Source organism: Callospermophilus lateralis, chromosome 2, assembly GCF_048772815.1.
Source record: "Callospermophilus lateralis isolate mCalLat2 chromosome 2, mCalLat2.hap1, whole genome shotgun sequence".
In the NCBI taxonomy this organism is placed as follows: Eukaryota; Metazoa; Chordata; class Mammalia; order Rodentia; family Sciuridae; genus Callospermophilus; species Callospermophilus lateralis.
This window is the reverse complement of record NC_135306.1, coordinates 98,070,808-98,081,291: the sequence shown is the minus strand read 5'-3', so window position 1 is coordinate 98,081,291 and position 10,484 is coordinate 98,070,808. Positions and strand designations below refer to the sequence as shown.

General features: G+C 34.7%; 1 pseudogene; it reads left to right on the top strand.

The window, feature by feature from the left end:
* The first annotated feature begins 2,037 nt into the window (after window positions 1–2,037).
* On the top strand, window positions 2,038–6,795 carry LOC143386686 (protein DEK pseudogene; annotated as a pseudogene).
* The last annotated feature ends 3,689 nt before the right edge of the window (window positions 6,796–10,484 follow it).

Below are 10,484 nucleotides of genomic sequence, written 5' to 3'. Positions count from 1 at the left end.
TGTCTATAAATTGGTATATTTAGATAATTAAATTCAATACATGTATTGATATGTTATAGTTTAAGTTTGCATTTTTTTAATTTTAATTTTAATTTTATTCTGTTTGCTCTCTTTTTAATTTCTCTATTTTCTTTTTCATGCCTTGTAGTTTACTTTATTTCTATAATTCTGTTTTGATTTATGTATGTTATTTTTAAGTTTTACATCTTCGTATAGATTTTTTAGTGATTACTTTAGGTATTACATTGTATAATTATTACTTATCACAGTCTCCTAGTATTTTCATTTCATCATTTTGAGTGAAGTATAGAAATATTGTTTCCCTTTAAATCATTTTGTTCTCTCCCACATATAACATAGATATTTAAATATTTTCTCTACATATATTTAGAACTACATTGGAAGCATTATATTTTTTGCATCAACACAATGTCAAACATAATTTGGAAAACTCAAGAGGAAAAGAAATATTATATTTACTAATATTTTTGGTTACCATTTTTTTCTTCTTATGTTCCAAATTTCCTTCTTTTATTGTTTCCTTTTTTTCTAGAAACTTCGTTTAGTCATACTTTCAGGTATGTTTGCTAGCAACTAATTATCTTAATTTTCCATCATCTAAAAATGTCTTGAGTGAAAATGTATTTTAATTGAGGAAAGGATTCTGGGTTGATGGTCTTGTCCTCCAGAGTTTGAAAGGTATTGTTACAATTCTTTAATGGACTCCACAGTTTCTGGTAAGAAATGTGCCATAAGTTAAATTATTTCAACACAATAGGCAAAACGTTTCACTGCATTCAATATATTTTCTTTTTCTTTAGCTTTTAAACTTAATTATGATTTGCCTTGGAATTGATTCCTTTGGGTTAATCCTGTTTGGGGTTTTTCTCCGCTTCTTGAGTCTGCAGATTTATGTTTCTTCAAAATTGGGAAATTTTTAATCAGCATTTTCTCAAGTACTTTACCAGGCCCACTCTCTTTCTCCTGTTCCCCAAGACTCTGATGACATGAATGTTAGCTCTTTGGTTATCATCTAACACATCCCTCTGGTCTGTTCTTTTTATTCTTCAGCCTATTTTCTCTTTGTTGTTCTGACTGGGTTATTTCGATTCACTAATTGTCTTCTCTGTCTACCTCCCTCCCCATCTTGCTGTTGAATTTATCTACCAAGTGTTGTTTTTTTTTTTTAAATTTTAGTTACTATATTTTTCAGTTCTAAAATTTGCACTTGGTTTTTATACATCTTCTGCTTCTTTGCTAAGACTTTGTATTTCTTTGTAGAGGCTTTACATTTGTAAATTTGTCTCAGGCATATTTGTAATTTCTTGTTGACACATTCAAAAAGCATTTTGCTCTATTTTGCTTCTTTTACAAACTTTCATGATACATGGCACTTTGGGGAATTGTCTTTTAATGTCAATAGAGCAAATTTAGTGACAGGCTTCCATTATAAAAACATTAGTTACACAAATGACATAGATTTTGAAGATACCTAAATTTTTTTTTGAGAATAAAGCTAGTATGTCTGATTAAAACCTGCAGAAATTAGTTTCTTAGCTAATAAATAGACAATAAGTTTAAATATGAAGTCTGTTTTTTTAAAAAATAATAATTGCTTATCAGTTGTACATTTGAAGCACTTTCAGGTAAGATCATTACTTCTAAAAAAATAATTAACAATGATTCATGCTTCCTGGTGGATAACCATAGCTGAAACATTTTTACCATGGTGGCTTTATAACTTTTGTCAGGTAATTCTAACATCTCTGTCATTTTGATGTTGGCACCTATTGTTTTTGCCTTTTTCCCAATGTACTTTCAGATCTTCTTGGTTTTGAGTACAATCAGTGATTTTCAATTGAAATCTGGATGTTTCTGTGTTGTAGTCTGGCTGATGTTTAAATCTTCTATTTTTGCTGGCTTTTCGACACCACTCTATCAGTGGGAGAGAAGCACTGCCTCATTACTACCAGGTTGAGATAGAAGTCCAGGTTCCCTGCTGAGTCTCCATTGACACCTGAGGGAAGGTAACCTCTCATGACCTCTGCTCAGGAAGTTCCCATTTCTGATTCGGTCTCTGCTGACAGTGGGGTTGCTTCATTACCACTAGTGACAGTGAAGATCTTGACTCTCCTCTATGCCTCCTCTGACAGTCTCCTAATGGAGAGGCGGCAGAAAGGCATTGTTACTGCTGGGTGGCAGTGGAAGTTCAGACTCCCAACATGATCTCAATGACAGTAGTGGGGGACAGGGCTTGTTCCAGCTGCTGGAGATGAAAGTCTGGTCTCTCTACTTGGCTTTCAATGATGTCACTATGGCAGAGGTTTTGAGACACCTCATTACAGTTGCAAGAGTGGATGTCTAAGTTCCTTACTCTCCCTGTGCTGCTGAGGGTGTGGAATGACACCAACGTTTTGTGTGGGTGGTGGGTTTGGGCTGGAGCGTAGTGAAAGTTTTCTATCCTTCGGAGCTGCCCCTTTCCTGGTCCTCTGGCCAGGCAGAGCTCCTTTTGTTGGGACTATTTTTGGTCTGCACCTGTTGGCATTTCCAGGTTCTGGCTTCTTCAGCTCCAGGTCTGGAATAGAAGGGGCAAAACAAAACAGTGGGCACTTAGTCCCCTGATTCCAAGGTCATCGTCTTCTCTCCACCATTTAGAGTCTTCTTGTGATCATTTTATATATATTGTCCAGGGGTTTTATTTGCACTTAGCAGAGAGAATAGGGAAAAGTACATCTACTCCATTTTCCTAAAAGCAGAGATCTGCACTTACTTAAAACATTTTTAAATTGACAAATAATAATTGCTTATAATTTGGGGGGTACAACATGTTTTTTGATATATGTTAACATTGTGGGATGATTAAGTCAAGCTAATTATTATATCTACTACTTGAAGTACTTCTCATTTTTTGTGGTGAGGACATTTAAAAGCTATTCTTTTAGTAATTTTGAAATGTACATTACTATTAGCTTATGGTCATCTTACTGTTCAATAAATTTTGGAAACTTTTCCTCCTAACTGGAATTTTGAACATTTTGACTTCTTTCCATTCTCTACCCCATCCCAGTTTCTGGTAACCACTATTCTACTCTCTACAAGTTTGACTTTTTAAGATTATACACGTAAATATAATTATATACTATTTGTCTTTCTGTACCTTAATTTCACTTAGCATAATTTCTTCTAATCTCATCTGTGTTATCATAGATAATAGAATTTTCTTCTTTTTAAAGACTGAGTAGTGTCTCTGGACTTACTTTTCATACTTTGTTTTGTCACCCGATTTAAGTAAAAGCCTGATTCACACAGGTAAGTATAACGCAGTCATGAACTGCTAATGACAAGGATGCATGCTGAGAAATGTGCCTTTAGTTGATCTCATTGTCATATGAACTTCATAGAGTTTATTCATACAAAACTAGATGGTATAGGCCAGTTGCTTAATATGGATCTGGATGAAGTCATAATCCAGTAACACAGGGGTTCATTATCATGAACAAGTATTATGTACCTTACATAATTGTATATGCTATGCTTTTATATGACTGGCAGTACAATAGGCTTATTTATACCAGCCTCACCACAAACACATGAGCAATGCTCTATCACATAATGATGGCTACAATGTCATTGGGTGACAGGAATTTTCCAGCTCCCTTATAATCTTATGGTTCCACTCTCACATATCTGATATTGACCAAAATGTCATTATTTGGCATGTGAAAGTAGATGAAAAAGGCAAAATTTTTAACAACAGAAATTTTTAAAGTTTTCTTTTTTTGTGTTTGTAGATGGACAACATGTCTTCATTTTGTTTCATTTTTATGTGGTGCCAAGGATCGAACCCAGTACCCCATACATGCTAGGTAAGTGCTCTGCCACTGAGCGACGGCCTCAGTCATACAACAGAACTTTCAATACCAAGATATTTGCCCTAAGAAAAAAGATATTTGTCCTTTGATTTATTGTTTTCCTCCCTTAAATTTCACTCTTCCTCTCTCTCAAGACAACCAGATAAGTATTTAATTTGTCTAGAACATGAACTTTTTTTATTAAGTGGGGATGATATATTTCTGTCCTTCTGCCTTTTCTGACAATCTGAGCTTTTTCTATATCTCTCTCCAACACACCCCTATTTCAAGCTGCATCTTATTCTTGAGCAATATAATTCCATAAATTTTGAAAATAATGTCAACCAATAACTTAAAACATTCACTTTGCTTTAGTATCATCAGATATATATGCACATATATAATTGGTTGCACATTTATCTATGCATTTCAGTAATTTTATTACTGTACTTTTGGTTTAATCCCTTAGTAACTAAATAGACAAAATCATTTGGTAAACAAAGATCGCTTTGCCTAGCATTTATAAATATACCAGTGATGATTAATATGATTTAGCAAGTATCTATTGAGCAATTGTTATGTGCCAGGTAGTGAAGGCACAATTGAAAGGACACAAATTCAAGAGATGTGAAGTATTTAGGGAAGGTGGCAATGGTGACATCATCATTTAAATGTCTCCAAATCCCTCCTCACTCTAAAATGAGACAAAGCTATAGAATAGAAAAATTTAAAATCATGGGCAACATCTATTTAATTATACATAATCCAACAAGCCACCAAAATACAAGCAGGTGAAGATAAAATCTGCCTTTATAGCTAAAAAACCCAGGTGGCATTATCATCTATGTGGAAGCAGAGAATCAACATAGGGGCATCTGATGAGCCAGAGGAGAGTTGAACCTCACGTCACTAAAAGGTACACATTGAAAATTTTAGCATATTTACCTGAGACAGCAGCCCAGGATGAGAGAGGTTTGTGCAGACTCTGATTCATGAGTAAATTCAAGGGGCTTAAATATGGGCAGACTAATCACCCCAAAGATATCCATGTCCTAATCATCAAAATTTGCAAATATGTTATATTATATTGCAAAAGGGACTTTGCTATTTAAGGGTATGGGCTTTGAGGAGCCCATAGATATGTGGGTCCAACTTAGACATGTGAATTCTGCCCTAGAACTTCCAAAAGGAAATACAGCCGTGCCAACTATACTTGGTTTTAGCCAAGTGAGAACAATCTCAGTTTTCTGGCTTACTGAATGTGAGTTAATATGTTAATGTTATGTAAGCCACTAAGTTTGTGATGATTTGTTACAAACAGCAGTAAAACAGAGCTCAAGATCTGAAGATTTTGGAGTAAGTTTGATCTTGTGAAATCTTGAAACCAAAAAATCAAATATCTCTTTAAGCATGAAGTTCCTTACTAGGAGAAAATGGTAGGAAAAGAATCCAAATTGAGCAAGACAAAGATAATAGAAGCAAAGGAACAAGAAGAACTTGATTAAAAGTTGTGAGAGCAACTATTCTGGTCTGCATCTCCATCCCAAAATTGGATATACATTCTTTCACTTATAAATAAGCAAGAGACTAGGAATACAGAGGTGTTAGCTTTCTGTTGCTATAACAAATACTTGAGAAAATAAACTTATAAAGAGTTTTATACATGGGCCTTTGGGGGACATTGATATTGATGTAATTTGGATCTGGAAATGTCCCCCAAAGGCCCATATATAAAAGGCTTGGTTCCCAGCCCATGGTGCTATTGGGAGGTTGTAGAACTTTAAGAGGTAGAGTCTAGGGGGAGGTATTTAGGCCATTGGGGTCATGCTATTGAAGAGCATAGTGGAAACCCAGTCCTTCCTATTTTTTACTCCCTGTTCCATAAAGTGAGCAGTTTGCCATGTGCTACCATGATGTGTTGACTGGTCCAATAGCAATGATGCCGACTGATCATGGACTGGAATCTTAGAAACAAAGCCAAAATAAAACTTTTTCTCTTTATAAGGTTACATTTCTTTCTGAACAACAACAACAACAACAACAACAACAAAACAGATTAACTTAGGAATCTACAAAACCGCTTTGCAACAGACCAGCCACAGTGTCCTCCTCATTAAAGAAGAGTGGGTCAGTTCAGTGGGAAACATACATCTGAAAGTACATTTGAAAAAGGGAATATCCAGTATTACAAAAAAAGGGGAGGGAGGAAGAAATGTTGAAAAAAAAATTAGAAATGCCTTTGTTAAAGAACATCTGCAAGGTTCTTGATTCTGAGAGATCAGGTGTAAATAATGAATTAGTGAAGAGGATCTTCAATTTCTTAATGCATCCAAAACCTTCCATGGAACCATTGCCAAAATCTAAAACAAAAAATAAACATGAAAACAAAACAAACAAAAAACTAGCCAAGGCAGAAAAAAGGAATGGGTCAGTCAGCAATTCTGGAATGGCAAGGAAGGTGAAGCAAACCAAAAGCCTTGAAATTCTCTCAGATGAATCTAGTAGAGATGAAGACATAAAGAAAAACAAGGAGGAATCCTTGGGTAATGAAGATAAAGAAAGTGAAGAGAAGCCACGAAAAAGACGTCTAAAAGAGAAAGAAAAACTAAACAGAAAGCTACTTCTGAAAGTAAAAAGTATGTAAAAAGTGCAAATGTTAAGAAGGCAGATAGTAGCACTACTAAGAAGAACCCAAAGAGTTCCAGAAAAGAAAGTGAATCTGAGGATAGTTCAGATCATGAAACTTTAATATAAAAAAAAAAAAATTGAAGAAACCACCTCGGATGAAGAGTTAAAAGAAATAGTAAAGAAATTATTGGTCAATACTAACTTGGAGGAACTCACAATGAAGCGCATTTTCAAATAGGTATATAAAAATTATCCTGCTTCTGATTTAACTGAGAGACTTCATATAAAAACAACTGTAAAAGAGCTAATTTCTTGATATAAAGGACAGAGACAGATAACTTGTTCCCATAGGTTTCAAGATCTGATTTATACCAGTAAAGGGAATGAATGTATTTCCTTTTCTAAATCCTCATTAAGCATTGTGTCGGTAGGCCTTACTTCTGACATTTTTATCTCAAGTGTTACATAAATTTGAGTTTGCCAATTTAAATTGCATTTCTATGTGGTTTTTAGTTTAAACTCTTGCATGGCAATAATTGTTCCTTGCTTTTACAGTTGTATTTTGTACATTTAGGATTTAATTATTTAAGGTCCCTGAACTGTCATGGGTTTTAGTGCACTTAATATTAGCTTGTGTGGGACATGCTTTTAATCAAGTAGAACAAAATTATTATAGCCAACTTTATACCTGCAGAGACTTGCAGTATTTACTACCTGAGATGTTTTGAATACACATCTCTTCTGTCAGCTGAAAACTCCGTGGCAGTGTGCTCATCATATTAACAAGCTACAGCCAGACAGGTAACTGAATTGGCACTTTTCTCCTGCACGTGTATATATGTCAAATTGTCAGCATGACAGAAATGACAGATGTTATTTTTGTATTTTTAAAAACCTATTTGCTGTATATAAAGATTTTTAAATTTTTTCTTTTGTGCAGATCAGTTTAAAAACTCAATGTGGGTAGGTATTTTTACACTTATAACTATAAAATGCCAGTGCTCAGCCAGATGGTATGACAGAGCAGTGAAAGTCGGAATTCAGTGATAGGAACAATGAAGAAAGTGTTTAGTTCTGCTTTGCCTGGAAAGCATCATCCATTTGTAGCTTATGTTAACTCTACAAAAGTGTCCTTATATTAAGGACAGATCAAAATCAACACATTAAAGCATCAAAAAATTGGGGGGAAGGGACGGGATTCAGTATAAGCACATTTGATTTGAGTAAGTGAACTGATTTTTATTAACTCCTTTTGACAATATAAAATGCTGATATTTACAGGAAACCATAATGATGATAAAACTACTAGATATAATGCTAGAAGGTAATATATAGGTAATACCAGATGTATCTAACAAAGAATTTTTCAAAAATAATATTTTTAACTTTAAAGAAATTTAATGTGAAATCAGGGCTCTTGGGTTATAAATTTTGGCCAATCAAGATCCATAGGCCTCCCCACCCTGCCCCTATGGTACTGAGGATGGAACCTAGGGGTGCTCTACCACTGAGCTGCATTCCCAGCCTTTTTTATTTTGAGACAAGATTTCCTAAGTTGCTCAAGCTGACCTCATACTTGCAATCCTCCTGCCTCAGCCTCCTGAGTAGCTGGGATTACAGGTGTGCATCATTGTACCTGGCCCACTCCTGAATTATAAAACTAAATTTTGACTTTTAAGTTGACTGTTTTAATCAATTTAAAATAAAACATGCTTCCTCCTATGATAAAATCAGATATTTGATATACCAATTAGTGCAAGAATTAAAGCCAAGAATCAATAAATGGGATGGAATCAAACTAAAAAGTTTCTTCTCAGCAAAAGAAACAATTTGTGAGGTGAATAGAGAGACTACATCCTGGGAGCAAATTTTTACCGCTCACACATCAGATAGAGCACTAATCTCTAGGGTATATAAAGAACTAAAAAAGCTAAGCACCGAAAAAACAAATAACCAAATCAACGAATGGGCCAAGGACCTGAACAGACACTTCTCAGAAGAGGAGATACAATCAATCAATGAATATATAAAAAATTGCTCATCATCTTTAGCAATCAGAGAAAAGCAAATCAAAACTACTCTAAGATATCATCACACTCCAGTCAGAATGGCAGCTATTATGAAGACAAACAACAATAAGTGTTGGTGAGGATGTGGGGGGAAAAGGTACACTCATACATTGCTGGTGGGGCTACAAATTGTTATATCCAATATGGAAAGTAGTATGGAGATTCCTTGGAAATCTGGGAATGGAACCACCATTTGACCCAGCTATCCCTATCCTCAGACTATACCCAAAGGACTTAAAAACAGCATACTACAGGGGCACAGCCACATCACTGTTTATAGCAGCACAATTCACAATAGCTAAACTGTGGAGCCAACCTAGATGCCCTTCAGGGGATGAATGGATAAAAAAAAATGTGGCATATATACACAATGGAATTTTACTCAGCAATGAAAGAGATCAAAATCATGGCATTTGCAGGTAAATGGATGGCGTTGGAGAAGATAATGCTAAGTGAAGTTAGCCAATCCTCAAAAAACAAATGCCAAATGTTTTCTGTGATATAAGGAGGCTGACTCATAGTGGGGCAGGGAAGGGGAGTATGGGAGGAATAGATGAATTCTAGATAGGGAAGAGCAGGGGTAGGGAAAGGGAGGAGGCAGGGGATTAGCAAGGATGGTGGAATGTGATGGACTTCATTATCCAACATACATGTTTGAAGACACGAATTGGGTGTCAACCTACTTTATATACAAACAGAGATATGAAAAATTATGGTATATATGTGTAATAAGAATTGTAATGCAAAAAACCAAAGTACATGTATAAAGACATGAATTGGTCTGAACATACTTTATATACAAAGTATGAAAATTTATGCTCTATATATGTAATAAGAATGTAATACATTCCACTGACTTGTATTTAAAAAAATAAAATCAATTAAATAAAAAAAGGAATTGTAATGCAAAAAAAAGTACTTGTATAAAGGCATGAATTGGTGTGATATGAAAAATTGTACTGTAATGTGTAATAAGAATTATAATGCATTCCACTGTCATGTATTTAAAAAATATAATCAATAAAACTAACTAAATAATGATAGTTTGAGTTCTTTTTCTATTAATACCCCTTTAATTTCTTTCATCTATCAAATTGCTCTGGCTAGAGTTATAAGAACTATGTTGAATAGAAGTGGTGAAAGAGTGCTGTATTTTGTTAAATGCTTTCTCTGCATCAATTGATATAATCATATGATTCTTATCTTTATGTCTATTGATGTGATGAATTACGTTTATTGATTTCCATATGTTGAACCAACTTTGCATCCCTGGGATGAACCCCACTTGATTATAGTGAGCTATTTTTAAAATATATTTTGGTATGCGATTTTTCCAGAATTTTAATGAGAATTTTTTCATCTATGATCATCAGGGATATTGGTCTGAAATTTCCTTTCCTTGATGTGTCTCTGTCTGGTTTTGGTATCCGGGTGATACTAGCCTCATAGAATGAGTTTGGAAGGGTTCTCTCCTTTTCTATTTTATGAAACAATTTGAGTAGCATTGGTATTAATTCTTCTTTGTAGGTCTTATAGAACTCTGTTGAGAATCTGTCTGGTCCCAGGCTTTTCTTTGTTGGTAGGTTTTTGATAGCATCTTCTACTTTCTTGCTTGAAATTGGTCTGTTTAAAATGTTTGTTCTCCTGGTTCAGTTTGGGTTGATTATATGCCTCTAGAAATTTTTTAGTGTCTTCAAGGTTTTCTATTTTACTGGAGTATATATTTTCAAAATAGTTTCTAATTGTCTTCTGTATGTCAATAGTGTCTGTCATGATATTTCCTTTTTCATCGCAAATTTTAGTAATTTGAGTTTTCTCTCTTTTCTTTAAGGTGGCTAAATTTAGGTTTGTCAATTTGGGCTGGGTATGTGGCTCAAGCGGTAGCGAGCTGGCCTGGCATGCGTGTGGCCCGGGTTCGGTCCTCAACACCACATAC